Raw genomic sequence first — 18,119 nt, forward strand, 5'->3', positions numbered from 1 at the left:
GAAAATTGATACAGAGCTGGAAAAGAGTTCTGAGTAGAGCATCCCAAAAAAGTATGGCACCCATGTGACCAACGTCATCCATTTTTGAGGATGAAGGATCCAAACATAACATTCAGTGTTATCATGTTGATATGCTCAGTAAAGCGCCTTTCAATAAGTTAAATATACGAGAAAACTTATTATGGAACAGGGAATTATGTGGTTAAAATTATATCTACCAATTTCACTTGCTAATCTCTCCTAGGAAAGAAGTAGATTTATAGTGAAGTATAAAGGGCTTCATGATGGCTTGCTGATGTCATGTTTAAACTCAGAGGATTTTGCCACAGAATGGCACTTCAAAACCTTTTCAAATACAGACCATAACAATAAGGAATACTCAAAATATAATTGTTTGGGAAGAACTGATAGGACTACAGATGTTCACTAACGTGTAACCAATATGTATTTTTAATGATCTTACTGTGGATATAAGTCATTTTTACAAAGATTGGAGAGTTCTCTAATTTTTGAATTTGAATAAGCAACTATGAGGGAAAGTTTCCAAAACGATTCATAATTTATCTCTGTGGAATTAGAAATTCAAGGACTATTCTTGTAACCTTAGTGGATTTTCTGATGATTATTTACTTTGAAGTCTGAGATTCTGTTTGCTGATAATTATTAAAATGCAGTCTAAGCAGTGTCTTAGCTACAAATATGTGATAAATTACTATTTGTAACTTTCATTTTTTTTTTATTGCTTCCAACAATATCTGATAGTAATGTAAGGAAACCTCTGAAAAGGTACTTTGAAAAAAATCTTAGGAATGATTTGTAACCCTCTAAAATGTGTAATTTCCATAAACATCAATTACTTCAAAACTTAATTAATACATGCTTTAAATTTTGGGAACAAAATGTATATTTCCCTTTCCATATCTGTGTACTGAATGTTGTGTGTGTGAGTGCTATTAAGTTTATATATGAGGGTTAATCGAATCTGGAATGGAAGAAGGAGTTGAAAACGGAAATGGCTAACATATGTCAATTTTACATTTCAAGTTAGATAAATCATTAGTTTCTAGGGAGAAAAAGCAATTAAAAAATTAGTGGAAATAAAAATATTGTGAAGACCGTGGTACTACACTAGGGCTGTAGCAGCTTCAACTATTGCTCTTAAGACCTCAAGTGTGGTCCATTCCTGCTCCTAGCTCTGTGCACACCCTCTGCAGTTACAATATTTTACCAGTTAAAAATGATCACTTTACTTTTTTACACCAAATTTCGATTTTGACTGTTTAATAAGTGACCTAAAATAATAACCTTTCATATCTAAACTACTCTCCTAACTATGAGCAACCCTTACCAGAAAATCAATTTTTTTTGAATAACCTAAATTACAGTGAAACTTTAAAAAAGTAAATACTTCTTAGTTAAATTGACATCTTATAAGTACATATAATTTGTATATGGGTATACATATTTTGTGGAGTATGTTTGTATGTGGGTATACATATTTCATTTATATGAAACCATTACATATGATATGCCTACCTGTACATGATTATGTGAATTTGCTGACACTGTTATCTCTTAAAGTTTCTCACACAAGTTTCCTAAGATTTTAATAAGGACTGAACACAAAGCAAATGATCCAGAGCAGACTACTATTTAATTTATTTGCTAGGAAATGAATGAATCCACTTGTATTCAATAATTATGATTGGAATTAAATTAACCTAGAATGAATAAGAGTACATCTTCTTTTTACTTTGTAACTAGTATGAAATTTCTCGTGGATTTCATTCACTCCCCTATTTTTATGAATTATATGACTATGTTTTTATTGCTGTCAGTTTATGCTGATACAATTTTTATATATCAGAAATATGTAATATTGACATGAATGTAATATTAATCTCGCTACACATTAAATATCTAGGTTCATATCTGATATAAAGATGAGAACCTTTCAAAGTTTGAAAGACTCTCATCTTCAAAACTACATTTTGTTTAAAAATGTTATTTGTAATCTTATTAACATACCCCAATTATACATATGCTTAAATTGCATTAGTTAATGGTGAAGATTCATATTTTTCTAAGTTGTGATTTGTCTATGATTTAATTTAAATTATTGATATGACATTGGAAAAAACATATAGTTTATATTTTTGCTTTTGAATATTCACTTGTGTAAAACATTGAAAAATAATCGGGGAAACTGTCTATCTCCAGCATATACATAGGTATAGATAACTGTGCACCCTTGCCTTTTAACAAGTTAAATGTAATACAGAGAAAAATTTTTATGAAACAGGGAATTATGTGGTTAAAATTAACTGAAAAGTAATTTTTGTTTCATGGAACCTGACTTTCCTTACTTTTAACTTTCATATGTATTTTGTCTTTCAAAGAAGGCCTACTCTATGTACTATTTAAATGGTCTAATTCAGCTTCCTTTAACCTATTGTTCATTTATTTTATTCAATTTATTTTTATAATTATTTTATAATTAAAATTATTCTTGCCCTATGTGAGAGTGTTATAACTTGAGTAAAGCAAACACTAACTCAAAGAACAACATTAACTTTGGACTGAAACTAATCACAGAACATTATAATCTTGAAGTCTGATTCCTAAGGAGGTTATTACAGAATGAATAAGTTGATTATGATGGAAATTTTCCTCCTGGTGTCATTCTGGTCCTCACTCGCATACCCTGCAATAGAACTTCACGAGCACTCATGTTCTTCAATATTTGCTGGTGTAACAATTCACAATTGAAGCCTCAACAGTGATAGTAACACTTAAATGAAATTGTTCTACATAATTTCATGATATATGAAAGAGATTAAAATAATTAAATTGCTTTAATATATCCCATTAGTGTTTGAGATATCTTGATTCACGTTTTCTTTCAAGCCATAGAAAGTGCAGTTTCTGTCCTAGGAAAGCAGCATTTCATGAAGTTGGGGGTGGAGAGGAGTGACTCCAGATGCTGACAGAGAGGGCGTTGGTGCAGCGAGACCTGAAGCTGGGGTGGAATAGAGTGAGGAAAGGACAGTGACAATGTCTAAATTTTTATATGAATCTGTGAGTTTGAATTAGTTTTTGTTTTACATTTAACTGTTGCTCAAAACCCAGAGAGTCCATTTTAAGACAAAAAAAAAAAAGCCTGTTTTGCTTCTTAATTTCTATGCTTTGAGAACTCAAAATTCAAGGAAAACATACACGAACGATTCCTCAAAATTTTTCTGAGATTAATTGACAATTTCAGTGTTATTGCCTAGTGCACTGCACATCTGAGCAATGCTTAGAGTTGGAACAATGTGTGTTCTTCATTTGAAAGGGGTTCTACGGTGGTAACTTGTCTCCTTTTTTATATAGATATATTACAATCAAGTGGCTTCTTGCTGCTACTGTAATTTAGATTTATAATCAAACCACTGCACCAATATTAGAGTGCAATTAATTACATGATATCAAAAGGAGAGTGAACATAAGAGGAAACTGAGAGAGAAGTAAGTTGTGAGACTTGCTTGAATGTGGGGAGAAATGATAAAACCTTATGGTATTGTATTCTGCGAGTATAGCTTTGCCCAAGAATGTAAAAATTGCTATAGTTATTCACTGACAGGATCTTGTCCCTTTTACAACACCAGAGTCTGTCTTGCGAGACTTTGCCAAATGTATCTTGCCCGGAACTTCAAAGGCTAGGAACATACTTCCAATCACAGTCAATAGCATTAATAACCCACCCCCTCCCCCAACTACCATGAAATCATTATGCTAAATGCACCCAATTCTCTTCTGAAGACATTTCTATTTCTAATTCTATTCATTACTCACATGGCAAAAAGCAAAGTTATTTTAAAATCCAGCCTCTGTATGGTAGAAATTGATGAGGCACACGATTTTTCCAAGTGGATATATTTTTGACATTAAAACGATTTCTTTAAATAAGAAATGTTTATAGGAAAAGTGAACTCAGTTAGGCGAACTCAATTTAGGTAGAGAAAACTTTGAGAGTTTTGCTCTGAAAGATTATTCATATTTGACCATCATGGGAGGCTGTTCTCTGCAAGGCTTTCTATATTTGTACGATGCCCTTTCTAGGAATATGAGCAGGAAAGGAATTTCACACATCTTTCATTCCATTCTTTGGATAACAGTACATTTCCATGATACTTTGCAACATTTAATGTTCTACAACTACCACAGAAGGGTCTTTTTTTTTTTTTAAATAAAATTAGATTTGTAAAAATAGGGTAAAAAGAGCTCAACACGTGCAAGCTATGCAGCAAATAAAGTAATTTCCTCTAAGTCTGTGATATTGCCACTTACCTTAGCAGTCTTGATTCTCCTTCATGATGGCAGTTGCTTAGGACTTAGAGCCACAGAAAATATAAAATACCTAGGGGACATATTCCGGTACTGTACATTAAATTTGAGGATTTTACATGTGATAAAGTATGTCAGTGTTGCTTACAGGGAATTCCAGTGATACCTCAGCTTTCTTGGACTTATTATAAATCCTTTGTTGGAATTATTGTGGCTGGTTCAATAATTCAGATTAGCCCTCATGTTTATTAATGCACTACATCTGTGCAAACAACATGTCAAGCAGAGAGTTTATTGTAATTGCCTGAGCAAACAGAACCTGAAAGAAGCAATTTCCAGTTACAATGTGCTATGACAAGTAATGAGGTAATTGGCATTCTGTCCTGATTACTTCCACCTTCTTTTTCATCAGGTCTATATTGTGTGTGATAGATAGTTTTATAAGAAATGAAGGTGTTTGATAATATGGTTCGCTGCTGCTTAAGGTTAGTGATTAAAGACAATCATCATTTTCTCTCAGAGATCTTATTAGCTTTAACATTATTTATTCATATGTGTAAGGATGTGCCCAGGACCCAACTTCTCAGTGCACTGCATGCCGTTAAAATGTAAACGCAACCGCCACCGAGCGAATGCAGAGCATGATCTAGGTTTCCAAGCATGATGGGACACAGTGACTTTCTGCAGATGAAATCTATGTACTAACAGTGTGGGTTAGAATAATGGCTTTGAGCTGCATCTGTATCCAACATTCACCTGCTTTAGAATAACAGAAGCAGCATGATATTTAAGGGCAAGATGGTAATTTGATGCTGAATCCTCATTTTTGCAATTGTATAACTTTCTACAGACATTACCCTTTGCTGGCAGCCTGCAGTGAGGAAAAAGATGAAATGCATCATGTTTCCAAACCCATCATTAATAGTTTAGAAAGTTTAAGAGTCCTAGTCTTAGAAAAAGAAAGAAATTAGGAAATGAGCAGAAGTTGTTTTAGAAAGAAAGAAGAAAAACTGTTGTATTTTTATTTCAAAGAAATGTTTTCTTCTTAATTTATACCCTTTGCTGTTGTCATTTTCAAATCTATCAAGAAATTTTAAAAAGCAGTACCTTTAGATGAAGAAAATGCCTGGGGAATAATGCACATTCACTCTTTTTGCTCCCATCATTCTAATGCTATCTTTAGATTGGTGTTTCCCCCGCTAACTGACCTCCTATCATTTTCCAGGTTTCACCCTAAGTGCCCCTTCCTGGCTGCCCTGGCTATGTGCTCTCAAAGCTCCCCGCATCCTTCATGTCACAGGTCAATAGTTGTTTACATATCCATCTTTCCAGCTAGACACTATAAACTACATATGGACAGGATCTCGTCTGCTTACTTGGAGGGGCTCTAGCCGACCGACAGTGGTCTCAGCGTTGAAATTGTGCTGTCCATAGTGAAATTCCAGTTCTGCCACTAACAGGTGACATAAACTCAGACAAGTCTAAAAATTTTCCTAAAGTTTATCACCGCATTTGAAAATCAGTCGAATAATTCTACATTTCTCATAAATGCCATTGAAAAGATCTAATATCAAGGGTCTCAGAGCAGCGCCTGGCATGCGTCAAAGAAACTCAGTCAATATTTCAGACATGGATAAATGTCGACTTGAGAAAACTCATCTTCCAGGTCTCACTTTCTAGAATGCCCCATTTTTCCTAGTATTAATAAGTGAAGCAAACTCAAGCAGGAAATGACAATCTATTCAGCCATACTTTACATTCTGAATGTACTCAATTCTATAAGATTACTAATAGGAGACATAATGCAAATGGGGGAGTGAGTATACGTAGAGAAAACTGGTATAACTTTTATGGTTTATTTCCTTAAAAAGGCCCAGACTGGCATCAGATCTTTCAGAAGCTAGGTGGAACTCATCCTCACAGTTGATAAGCCTAAGAAATCTTCAGACACTCATGACCTACCTTTGACAAGACTGTGGGCTGCACTACAATATTCCAGTCTTCTAGTTGGAGAGGGACTCTCAGATCCATACATGGCACAAAATGAATGAAGTCCTGCAGGAAAATTCCTATTAGGTATCCCCATAGTCAGAAGCTGATGACATTCTACATATTCTGGCAGGAGGCCCCATAAAGTCTCTATTGCTAAAGAGAATTCTTCCACTCATCCATTTGCAAATTCCAGTACCAACCTAAGTGCTTCAGTCCTTGTGCTTACATGTTTTCCTTTTCTTAAAGTGTGGATAACTTTGTAAAAAAAAAAATATTCAGGGCAATTACTTATGCCTCAGGAAGTAGAGAGAAAGAAAAATAGTGCTGGCACGCAGAGAAGACTGTGAGTCTGGGACAGAGCTGTAAGGAAGACAGGCCATGGTGAGCAGGAGCAAAACACCACACTGAGACGCAACCTCTTCAACTCCTCATTTTCATCTTTGTTTTCTTCATTTTTTTCTTTATCAATATTTTCGAAGGCTTGTTATGAGTCAAGCGTAGTGCCCGGCAAGAGTAGCTACCTAACAAATACTTGTTGAAAGAATGGATAGATGGGTGGATAAATTGATGAGGGCTGTGCCGGGTGTCTCTACCTGGATTTCTTATTAGTTACAGCAGACACTCCGGGGAGAAGTCCCAAACTGTATTTAAAGGTGCCAGCAACCATTTATCCAAATGCCATGTGCTCTCTTACTTGTGTCCACCTTCTCCGATTCAGAGTAATAATAACCATCTAACTTGGAGATGGCAAGCCTACAAAGGAATCTTTCCATCACAATTGCAGGAGTAGTGGCCCCCCAAAAAACTTATATCCACACCCAAAAAAATGTGCTTTCTACTGAAGAGGACACTTTTTTGAGTGTCCCACATCTAGTAATGGAAAAGCAAGCACCCAGCACTAACTCTTGTCTGAGAAACTGAGGGGTGTCTCCACAGAATTGAAGCCTATTTCATGCTCAGGTCTTCAAAATCTTTGGTAACATCTGAGGCATAAGGTGACAGAACTGACAGAAAGTCCAGAAAACTTTGGAGGTTTAGACAGATATAATTAGTCAAAAGTAGTAAAGACTTGTATTAACTAATTTAAGGAGTTGTAACTTTTATTTCTTCCAGATGAGCTTATGTTATAAACTTAATGCTAAGTACATTCCAGAGGAGGGAGAATCAAAGGAGAGAGAAGGGTAAAATTAATTAGTGCATTATTTATTTAGTTAGTTAGTTTAAAACCTAGAAAAGGCAAAAATGCCGGGTGCAAAAGGTTTAGGTGTTTCCACAGAGTGAGGATGACCCCAGGCAGCAGTAGCATCTAGCACTTATGTATCACTCATTTTATATCAAGATATGTCGATATTTGATGCTTAATTTTCACATGATATTCTGAAAATATTGAAACTAAGAGGTCACACAGGTAAAAAGAAAAAAGAACTTTGTCCCATCCCCAATGTCCATGCATTTTCTACTATTCATCATTTTTACTTAGGAGACTTGTTAGAAAACTAGAGAAACAGCTAGCCTATACATAAAGGAATAGGAGGTGGAAAAGCAAGAACAGATTTGCTTCTGCAGAGGTCTTGCCCAGATCGACTCTTGGTGAAGATACGAGAAGGGGCTATGGTGCTGGTTGAGGAGGTGAGCCAGGCTGGGGCCTTCGCTGGATAGTGACTGTGAGTCCGGAGTGCAGGGAACTTGAAAGCAGAGACCCAGTGATTCCAAAAGAAAGGAAGTGAGCAAGAGGCCAGGAACACAAAGAAGTGACCTTGTCTCGGAGTAGCTCTGTAGCAAGAAAGGGCACAGACTTGACCTCAAAGATCCTGAAGCCAGTATTGATCAGAGAAAGGTCTGCGGCCTCAAGAATGGGCTGTCCTTTGAGCTTAGTCAGCTCGTACGTGCAGAAATGAGCCTGAAAGGACATAGAGTGCTACTGATTACAGGGTGCATGTATCATCGCAGATTTGGTGGGATTTTAGTTAATCTTTCTGTGAAAATAATTTAAAAAGCAGTGACACTCCTCCAGCACACGGGAAAATTGCGTGAAGGAAAAAATAATATGTATATATATATAATTTTAAATAAATATAAGAATAAATTCTATTAGTTGAAATTTACATGTACTCGATCCAGCTAAAAAATTAGTAAAAGCATGAGTACTGGCTGAGAGCTTCAATAATTAGGATCATTAGAGACATCATGAACTAAAATTATATGTACACCTTGATATTCTTCTTTCATTAAAGCCATTAGTTGTCTGTGACTAAGTAAAAGGTACTTTTAAATATATTTTAAGTGCATGTTAATATCCAATAAATGCTTCCAATGCTAAAGCCTTCAATCAATATTTTTCTTTAAAAATGATCAGCTGTGTCCCTAAAAGTACAAAATCATGGTTCATGAGCTTCCTAAAAATTCTGTTCTAACAGAGATATTACCTTGGTATAATAGTTAAACACAGCATTTTTTTAGGTGACCACATATAGATTTACCTAAGGATACAGCAAAAAACACAGCAAAAACCTATACAGATAATTAGACTTAAAATAAATAGTCAAAGAACCAAATTGCCAAAATAAAAGCTGTTTCTATGCCTACTTTTCAATTCATTCATTCATTCATTTGACAGATATCTTCCAGTATATAAGGAAGTTTGCTATATAACAATGAAGAGATCAATGGTCACCTATACCCTTTATCACTCATTCTTGTCTGTCTACTTAGCCCTCAAATACTCACAGTCTTTTTTCTTCATAATTCTCAAACGATGTTCTCATTATATATTTCCATGTCCACTGAATTAAGAAGTCATCATTTCTTGTCTAGAATTGCAGCCGCCCCTTAACTAAATTACTACTCTCATGGCAGAAGAAAGGAATAGGAGATGGCATGGGACATTTGGACAACATGTAATTCATAGATCTGTGTAAGTGTGGAAAAGGTATAATACCTTCCTAATCTATCATAAGAGTCGTGATTGACAGTACTATAACAACAACAACAAAGTTAACAAAGAAAGGCATAGTAAATTTATTTCATCAAAGTTTTACATGACACAGAAACCTTAAAAGTGAAGACCCCAGTAACTAGGAAAAACTAGTTCTATGCTTAGGTTCAATGGAGAATGGAGAATGGGCAGCTATGCAGGGACAAAGGGTATGATCTAATAGTAATCCAGTGAGGAGAGAATCCCAGCGAGGACTATCTGCTCAGACTCTTCTTGGCCTCTGTGAAGCATTTCTTCCTCCCAGGTGTGAGGCACGACCCCTCTGAAATGAGGATCTTCAAAGGAAACAGGAGAATAAAGAGAGTGACCATTTAGGTTTTATGGCTTGCTTTCATGTTCCAGTTTCCATGTCCCAACTTACGGAAGAGGAATTCTGGGTTCTACGAATGCTTCAGGGAAGGAAGATGAGCAGGAGGCTGGTTCTGAGGCCTCTCTATCGCCTGTAGTTCAAAGTACTTAGCGCACCAAAGTGCCACAATTTGGAGTACATTTTCTGAGCCCAACAATTGGAAACAGGTAGACAAGAATGCCTAGTGGGTACAGCAGTGTCTAGAGAGGTAAAAGGGGGCTAAATTATCTAGTACCAAGTTGACTAAGTCGAGGTGTTTACATCCTATTTTGGACAGTATAAGAAAACATGAGGCCGGGCGCAGTGGCTCAAGCCTGTAATCCCAGCACTTTGGGAGGCCGAGACGGGCGGATCACGAGGTCAGGAGATGGAGACCATCCTGGCTAACACAGTGAAACCCTGTCTCTACTAAAAAATACAAAAAAACTAGCCGGGCGAGGTGGCGGGCGCCTGTAGTCCCAGCTACTCGGGAGGCTGAGGCAGGAGAATGGCGTAAACCCAGGAGGCGGAGCTTGCAGTGAGCTGAGATCCGGCCACTGCACTCCAGACTGGGCGACAGAGCCAGACTCCGTCTCAAAAAAAAAAAAAGAAAACGTGAAAGGTTTTAAACAAGGGAAAGACATTCTGTGATTTGCTTTTAGAAAGTTTAGCCAGTGGATCTTGGGTTATATGAAGGGCTGTTTAATTTGTAAAGTACCATACAAACTCAAGGTATGACTAGTGTTATTTTTTTCTTACTAGTCTAACACTCTTGAAATGAGGCATACTGTTCTTTGTATTATTTTATATTGTTTTATGGCATTTTATTTTTGTATTCCTGGTATGAGTTAAAGCATATAGCATATATTAAGAGAACAAAATTAAGAAGGAAGATCCCTACCTCATAAAAATCAGTTAAATATGCTTAAAACCTAAATGTAAAGGGGAAAACATTATGACCTTTAGAAGAAAGTATAGAATGTCTTTAGGTTCTCAGGATGAAGGAGATTATATATAAAGCACAAGAAGCACTAAATTAAAGGAAAAGGCTGACAACAAATTACATTAAAATCAAGCACCTCTATTCATCAAAAGACTACCATAAGAAAGTAAAGGCCGGGCACAGTGGTTCACGCCTGTAATCCCAGCACTTTGGGAGGTCGAGCAGGCGGATCACGAGGTGAGGAGATCGAGACCATCCTGGCTAATACGGTGAAACCCCATATCTACTAAAAATACAAAAAATTAGCCGGGCGTGGTGGTGGGCACCTGTAGTCCCAGCTACTTGGGAGGTTGAGGCAGGAGAATGGCGTGAACCCGGGAGGCGGAGCTTGCAGTGAGCAGAGATCGCACCACTGCACTCCAGCCTGGGCAACAGAGTGAGACACAGTCTCAAAAAAAAAAAAAAAAAAAAAAAAAGAAAGAAAGTGAAAAGAAAAAGTGCAAACTGACAGTGGATGTTAGGATATTAACCACATACATACCCAACTAATATTCAGATTCTGTGAACTGTCATGAATCCACATTAAAAAATTAATATAGAAAAGGGCAAACAATATAATAGATATTTCCTGGAAGAAGAAGCATGAAGAATCAATAAATATATGTAAAGTCATTTATCTCCACAATAATTAAGTAAATTAAATCATAATAATATACCACTTGCAACCTCTAGATTGTCAAGAAAAAAAAGGTAAAAGCCTAACAATGACAAATATTGGCAAGCATATAGAAAAACCAGGGACTCCCAATGCTGCCAGCATTGAGAATGGCAGGCATAACCTCTGTGTGAACAACTTGGCATTATCAAGTTTACTTGACCTTCATGTATCCTGTAATCTAGCAATTTCACTTCTGGAGAAACTGGCACACATGCATCACTCAACATGTAAGGAAATGTTTATAACAGCACTGTTTGTCAGAACAAAAGTAACTCACTTACTCAATAAACAAGTAAATTTAAATATATTTCTACAATTATATAATGGAATGAAATATGGTGGTGAAAATGAATAAACTAGAGCTACATGCAACAAATATGAATCTTAGTTACATAATATTGAAAAATCACCAAGTTACATTTTTGACTTTATTACAAAAGGTAACAATTGAGTCTTAATAAAGTTAAGAAATAATAAATAATACATTACATAGGAGTATGTCCAAGTGTGATAAATCTATAAATAAAAGCAATAGTTTTTTTTTTCTTTTTTTAAATTAAGGGTAGTATTTACCTCTAAGGGAGAGACAAGAGTTTGGGATTTGACAGGGGAGAACTATAAGAGATATAAATGATAATGCTGAGATCTATTAAATAAGTATATTTGTTGACACTTGTTAAAGACAGTAAGACAGAATTTATTCAATAAGAGGCCATTACTACACGTATAGGGACCATTACAATGGGAGACAGATTGAATTTGGTTCTGAATACAGCACAGGCATGTAGGAATTTATAGCCAATTAACAGGGTGGGAATCAGTGGATAGAATATTGCCAAGAGGAAACATCAGGAGTAAGAGGGAATTCTGGCAAAACCAAACTAATAGAATTTTCTCTGAAGACAAGCCAGGGTGCAGACGTCACATGGGAGATGGTGGATGATGAGAAACCTGTTTAGATATTGAGGGTGATCAGATATGGAGGATAGGAGATTCTGACTTAGGATTCTTACTAAAATTGGACAGTGCAGAATGGAACACAAAAGTCCAAAAGTCAAAAGCTGCTTGAAAAAAAGTTTCAGAAGAGCCTGAGTAGAATTTGGTCTAGAAGAGAATCTTTGCCAGATTCAATTTCTGAAGTTGGGTATTTGTTTCAGAAGTGTTTGCTTTATTATTATGCTTTATAAAGTATAGTGATAACATCTATATTCTTATGCATGTATCAAATACTTCCCAGTAAAACATACGAGAATAAATAATTAACAAACAATTCCATTAAAATAAAGGGCATGTATAGGCATTTCTTAAAAGAAGACACACAAACACCCGACAGGTATATGAAAAAGTGCTCAACGTTACTTATCACCAGAAAAATGTAAATCAGAACCACAATGAGACATCATCTTACCCCAGTCAGAGTGGCTGCTATTAAAATTAACACAAAAAAATAACATGTTGGTGAGGGTATGGGAAAAACTCTGTCTAGTGGTGGGAATGTAAATTGGTACAACCACTACGGAAAACAATATGGAGATTTCTCAGAAAACTGAAACTAGAATTACCAGTTGATTCAGGAAACCTACTACTGGTACTACTACTTCTTTCCCAGAGGAAAAGAAATCAATATATCAAAGGAATACCTGTACTGACATGTTTATTGCAGCAAAATTCACAATAGCAAAGATATGAAGTCAGCGTAAGTGTCCATCAAGTGATCAATGGATAAAGAAAATGTGCACATATATACATATATGTATATATATACACACATATATATGTATATATAGATACACAATGGAATACTATTTAGCCATGAAAAAGGATGAAATCATGTTATTTGCAGCAACATGGATGGAACCAGAGATCATTATGTTAAGTGAAATAATCTGGGCACACAGAAATATACCTTAGATGCCTCGTGTTCTCATTCATATGTGGGAGCTAAAACATTTGATCACATAGAGGTAGAGAGTGGAAAGACAGAAACAGAAAGTGAGTGGAGGGAAGAGGAGGACAAAGATAAGTGGATTAAAGGGCACAAACATACACCAAAACAGAAGGAATAAATGCAATGTTTGCTAGCTGAGGAAGGTGACTATACTTGACAAAAATGTATTGTTCTTAGGTGACAGATACCCTAAATACCCTGATTTGTTCACTGTGCATTCTATACATGTAACAAAATTTTTCATGTATCCCATAAATTTGTAAAAATAAAAATAAAATCATAAAAGGAAAAATCTAAGCAAGATTCTTTTTAAAAAAGAACAATTTACAATGTAGAAAAACAGTGAATGAATGCATGATGCTCAATGTTAACATTAAATAAACAAATTAAGCAATATACAAATATAACCACATTGGGATCTGAGATATGTAAATACATGCATAGGTTGTGTTCCAAATTAAGAGCAAATTCTCTAGGATCTTCTTCCGACCACTGTGTTGGTTTTGGGTGTCATCCTTTGACTGAGGGCCTTGCTACAGCTTCCCCCTCTTCTACTCCTTTCCAGGTGTTCTGAGAACACCTTGATCACATCAGAGCCAAGCTCATCTCTCTATTGTGAAACTGGTCATTATTCCCTCCTTGAAACCCTTCAATAATCCCATGGCTCTCAAAAAAAGTTCATGCTCTGTAAAATGCCACACACTTTATTTTCTTACATAATGCATTCCGTGTGGCCTTCTGCCTCCTTCGTCTTCCCTTTCCTTGCTACTGTCCACTGCTATCTAGGTGTCAGATACAGTGATAACATTAGAGAACACTTATATAACCCATCCTATGTTCCAGATGCCCCACCAAGCACTTTATATATGTTAACTCATTTAATAGTCACAGCAATCTTAAGAGGTACATACTCCTTTGTTTTGAATAATTGTCCCTTCCAAAACTCATTTTAAAACTTAATACTCCATGTCACAATAGTGAGAGGTGGAGCCTTTACGAGGTTATTGGGTCACAAGGGCTGTGCCCTCAAAAATGAATTAACCCATTCATGGATTAATGGAGTAAGGAATTAATGGGTTACTATGGGAGGAGGAGGTGCGCCTCTATAAGAAGAAGAAGAGAGACCTGAACTGTCACGCTCAACCCCTCTCAGTGGCCCTGTGATGCCTTCTGCTGCTTTGGAACTCTGCAGAGTCCCTACCAGCCAGAAGGCTCTTACTAGATATAGCCACTTGACGTTGAACTTTCTGGCCTCCATAACTGTGAGAAATTAGTTTCTTTTTTTCTTTTCTTCTTTTGTTTGAGACAAAGTCTTGCTGTTTCACCCAGGCTGGAGTGCAGGGGTGCTATCTTGTCTCACTGCAACCTTCATCTGCCAGGTTCCAGCGATTCTTCCGCCTCAGCCTCCCAAGTAGCTGGGATTACAGGCGCACACCACAACGCCCAGCTAATTTTTGTATTTTTAGTAGAGACGAGCTTTTACCATGTTGCCCAGGCTGGTCTCAAACTCCTGGGCTCAAGCAATCCACTCACCTCGGCTTCCGAAAATGTTGGGATTACGGGTGTGAGCCACCGTAACTACAAGAAAGTATAATTAATATTTTAAATTTTAAATAATACTAATTAGTTAATGTAATATTCACATTATTAAGTTGTAATCAGGTATTCTGCTATAAACAACCAAAAATGGACTAAGACAATTAATTATTATATTAATTTTACATTGAGGAAACAGATCCAGAGAAGTAGCTTGTTCAAGCTGTAACACCTAGTTAAACAGCAGGGAATGGAATGGCTGACCCTTCACACCTGACGCTTTTTACCTGCCTGATTCCTGTTTCTTCATTCAGACCCACATCAGTCATGCTCTCCTTTGTGAATCCCACCCTCCAACCACACCCCATCCCTACAACTAGAATTGATGTCTTAGTATTCCTGCATCACCTCGTGCATACTCCACCACAGCTCAGTTCGCAATTACCCCCCTGTTATTTCACCATTACCATCATTAGAACATTGTCAGTTGCTGGCACACAGTAGTACTCGATGCATATTGATTAAATTCATGAACGAAGAAAGGCATTTAGCTAAATAGTGATCAAATCCAAAATTGACAGAGTATTTCTTTTATGTCTTTATAAATACTATTTTCTGTATTTCTCCTTGCTAATTGATTCTTAATATTATTATACTCCTATTAAAATAGGAGTTAAGCATTTAGAAGCCATGCAAACAAGTAACATTCAAATGTGCAATTTACTACATTTATATTAAATTAAGAGTTAATACAATCACAACAAAAAAATAAACTTGAAATAAGAACAAAAATGAACTCGTAAAGGTTCTCTTGAATAAATGTTGGAGAAGTCTACATTCTGCAGGTAAGTATGGTTGTAAATAATTTAATTCATTAACTATGGCAAATGGGACCCTTTTAGAGAATTAACTGATCACCTCCAGCTGTGGACTAAAGGGTTTAAGATTACACCACTAGGGGATAATTTCATTAGTTAGTCAATTTCTGATCTCTTTGATTGGGCAGCTTGGCTGCTGTCCATGATCAAGGAGCTTGACTGACTCTCGTCCATACGAGGTACCATGAGGAACTGGGCTGAGAGAACTTAGGAATCAGTCAACCCTAACAGAAGTTATCAGTAACAACCATCATGAATAAGGAGATAGAAACCTGCAGTGTAAGTCACATAGCTTTAGACATGATTCATTTACAATTAACTTTCTACAATTTTAAGCAGAAGTATCATTTCAACTGTAGAATTCAGTGATTTCAATATTTCCTGAACCAAAAAATTATTAATTCTTTCAAGATCCAGGACAATTCCACCAAGGCTGCCTGTTAGCTGTGAAATGCAACTCAGTCTTCTTGCGCAGGGGGTACAAAAATCATGAAAATCAGGTTTTCCCCTACAGTAGTCTTTTGGTTATTCTGGAATTAACAGGTACCCTATAGATACTTCCTTCAGGGAAGCACGTGGTTTATCAGGTGCTCTTTGCAAAATCATTAAAACATGGAGAAACAAAAAAAAAAAGAAAGAAAGAAAGAAAAAAAAAAAAGAGAAGAAAAATCAATCTGTTGAGTCTTTTATTTATTATTTGATGCCAACAAGGTAATGGAAGGGCTTTTCCTTCCCCTCCCCCGCCCAAAACCCCACTTCTCATTTCCTCCTCCTCTTCCTCCTTCTTTGTCAGGAAATGTAATTGCTTAGTTGTTGTGTCATGTCCAGATTGCCCAGTGTGATGATATAGTAAGCAATGGAAGAAAATGAGATGAAGAGGAGAATGAAAGAGATATTGGTAAACACATGAGATTTTGTAGAAAATATCTAATTCACCTAAAATTGTCCACTGGAAGAAGTCAAGCAGGTGGGGGAGGGAGGCAAGGAGGGATCGACCATCATCTGTGCTCACATGTGCACCAACAGCTGGGCTAATGGGAGATCAAGAGACCACATGATTGCAGAAGGAGATCAAGCCAGTACATCAACATGACCTGCAGACTCATGAGCCCTATTTGAAGAAACTCATTTGCAAATCCCTCAATAGTTTCATGCCTTCATAAGGCGTTAAAGTGCTCCATCCAGGATGTAGAGGTCAAGCAGGGAATCCAGGTGGGAAGCACGTGTCAGGAGCGCCTGATCATGTCTGATAAAGAAGTAAGAATCACTGGTGATTCTATTTAAAAACATGACATCAAAGCATCAAATACTGTTTTCTACAAGTATATCATTTAGAGATTGAAATAAATCATTTTTCTATTTAAAGTATTTTTAAGATTTCTTCATTTTTACAATGTGGACTGTATACTAAAGGCCTTTGTCAATCTTTATTCTTTCTTTAATATTTCTAGACATGTGACTCTATTAAAATCAGGATAACATCATCAAAAAATCTTTATTGTGTACCTACCAGGTGCATGACACTTTGCTGAGGCAGAATTTATAACTATTTATAGTGTAATACTGCATATCATGTATTTTTTAAAGTCCAAAGATAACTGTGCTGCCTGCCTGTGTTGTCAATAATAGAAGTTCATGACATTTGATTTGAGTCTTTGTGAGAGGCAATGTTATTCTGATTTAATAGCTTCCATCTGCTCTTCCCATTTTCATTGCTCCTTTTACAGTTTCCAAATTCCACCCTGTACCCTCCAGGGAAATTTTCTCAAGCATTGATTCTATTCATCTATGAATTGGAGGAGGGGAAGGGTTCTTCTCCAGCCTTATGGTTTTGTTGATTGATCTTGATTGTAAGGCAACTTGTTGACACGCACACACTTGCTTTTTTATTTCATATACATACATATATATGTATGTATGTATACACACATGCACACACATATCTGGTGTTAGTAAGTTCTCAGTAATCTTAATGATTTAGCTCCTAAACAAAACTTGGTGTTGAAACCTTCCTTTACAAAGTGAAATAGGGGAACATTCCATGAATAAAAATGCACAGAAAGAGACTCCTTTTATATTGTTAATCCATCACCAAGCAACTTTTGCCTGTTACTATAAAAAAGAAAAAAGTATATTAAAAGTTTACTTTTTTGACATAAAAGAATGTGAATCTAAAGGCTTATTTACAATTATTACAATATATTGCAAAATTAGTCAAATGTAACAATATTAACACAAATTTAACACATTTGGGAAATTTAACACGTGGCCTTATTTTAAAGTTTTTCATTTTAAAAGTAGGTATTCTGTTCAAGTGAATAATGTAATTCTGTCTTGACATTATATTCCATCAAATATTATACTAGATTTCTGAGGTCAAAAGTTGAATATACAATATTTTACTCTACTATCATCAAGGTTTTATAAATGTGTTTATCCTCAGACAAATAGAGAA

Source organism: Macaca mulatta, chromosome 13 (genome assembly GCF_049350105.2).
Source record: "Macaca mulatta isolate MMU2019108-1 chromosome 13, T2T-MMU8v2.0, whole genome shotgun sequence".
NCBI classification, from domain to species: Eukaryota; Metazoa; Chordata; class Mammalia; order Primates; family Cercopithecidae; genus Macaca; species Macaca mulatta.